Source organism: Candoia aspera, chromosome 2 (assembly GCF_035149785.1).
Source record: "Candoia aspera isolate rCanAsp1 chromosome 2, rCanAsp1.hap2, whole genome shotgun sequence".
Lineage (NCBI taxonomy): Eukaryota > Metazoa > Chordata > Lepidosauria > Squamata > Boidae > Candoia > Candoia aspera.
Window position 1 is genome coordinate 21,223,590 of NC_086154.1, and position 2,080 is coordinate 21,225,669.

A 2,080-nucleotide genomic window follows, 5' to 3' on the forward strand; every position below is an offset into this window, starting at 1 on the left:
AAATGGACAAAGTTTGCATTGTGCTGTTGCTTTCATTATTGCCCCCCCACCAATATCTCCCCACCCCACAGATGCCTCTGATGATGTCATTCAAAGGAATTTTGATGTGATAGATAGAATATTCTCGTTCAGGCAAGTTAATGAGATTATAATGAGACTTCCAAGTTTTGTGTCTATTGCAAATGAAATTAGCATAGAGGAATCCAGTAAATGAGGCAAAGAACAAGGTTTTGATCAAGAGCACTGCATGGGAAGAGGCTGAATGTTACCATGCTAGCCTCATGGTCCTCCTCTCTTTCAGTTGCCCTGGCAACAGCTTTTAACTCTCTTAATTCAGGAAAAAATTACAGAGGCCCAGTTAAGGATCTCTTTTAAAATAATCCTAAAACAGTAAAAATTCTGATTTTTTCCCTACCCTTAAGTGGCAGGATGGAAAGGATACTTCCCATCTGATTGCTGGCCACAATATTCTGACTCACTGGCTGGGAACAACTCTGCACATTTTCAGAAGCCTTGTGCCTTTTTCAGCAGAACATTCTGTGGCTGAATAAAAGAATCAATATCTGCTTCCATAGCAGTGATGCTTTGTACTCCTGGCTCCCTGAGTGGCAATGAAAAAAGGAGCTGGCTGAGAAAGGAAGAATGGGCACGTTTCAGGCATCTTGTTTGCACTGTGACTGCGCAACAGGAAATAGGGGTAACTGAATGATAAAATTATGGAGTTGAAAGAAGGTTTGGGACAGATGGTTCTCCAGCCACTTTTGAACATCTCCAGTGAAGGCAACAAACCCCTTCATGAAACAACCCATTTCATGGGTTGACAGCTCATATTATAAGGAAAATCCTCCTAATATCAAACCTGAACCCACTTTCTTATGGTTTCAAGCCATTGGTTCTAGTCCTTTTCTCTGGGGCAACAGCGAACAAGTCTACTCTTTCCTCTCTATAACAGACCTTTACATATTTACATAAGAGCACTACCATATCTTCCCTCAATCTTTTCCCTTGCAGTATAAACTTACTTAGTTCCTTTAACCACTCCTCACTGGACTTGGTTGCCAGTCTCCTCACCACCTTGGTAGCCCTCCTCCAAACTTACTCCAATGTGTTACCGTCCTTTCTGAACTGTGGTGCCCAGAACTGCAAAGGGGACCTAGCCAAGACAGGACAAAGCAGGACAATGACTTCTCCTGATCTGGATGCTATGCTTTGGTTATACAGTACATCTCAAGATAACATCTGCAGTTTCATCAGTTTAGCCTAACTTTCTGCAAGGGTTGACTCACAGCTTGCTTTTTCCAAAGATACAAGGGATGAATTCAAGTCTTTCTTTCAGTTTCATTTTGATGCTTTGATCTTGCTAAAACATCTGCCTTCCTGGCTTTTATGAGAGCCAGGGGTCCAAAACAGATAAGGGACACTTGTCTTTGAATTAGACTTCTGTTGATGAAGGGGCGATTGCTGCTTTTGACCTGATCCTCAAGAACCATGTTCTAAAGCTGGGGCATTTGCATGTATTTAGCCGCCTCCCAAGATCTGCAGGGCTGATGTAATACTGGCTTGATCTACATTTCCTCATCTTAGAGAGCAAATGGGGATTAAAGACATTGGCTAAGCAAAAACAAGATCAGCAGTCATGAATGAGAACATGGCAACGTATCTTTAATTGCTTTTACCAGCTGGATTAAGCCCTTCCTTCTTTTCCTCCCTCCCTCCCTCCCTCTTTCTCTCTTTCTTCTCATACACTATCATTTTCAGCACTAGTTGCATCTGCTGGGGAAAACAGGAGTTGATGGCATTTGTCTTCTCCAGAATCTAATCTACTGTGGTGGGAGTGCTGAGGCAAGTTCGCGTCAACCCTTCCTACTCCCTCCCCTCCCCCACCCCCGGTATGTCTTTTTAGACTGCAGGTGTGGAGCTGGTATAACTTTTGCAGCCCTGTGGTAGATCCACCAAAAATGCAATTGTGTATGATGACTGACAGTCACTGGTGGCACCTCATGCTTCCTTCTCTGCTCTGCAGCAGCCTATTGGTAGCAGCAATGAAGCAGAAGGCATAGTTCAAGCTGGCCAAGGGAAT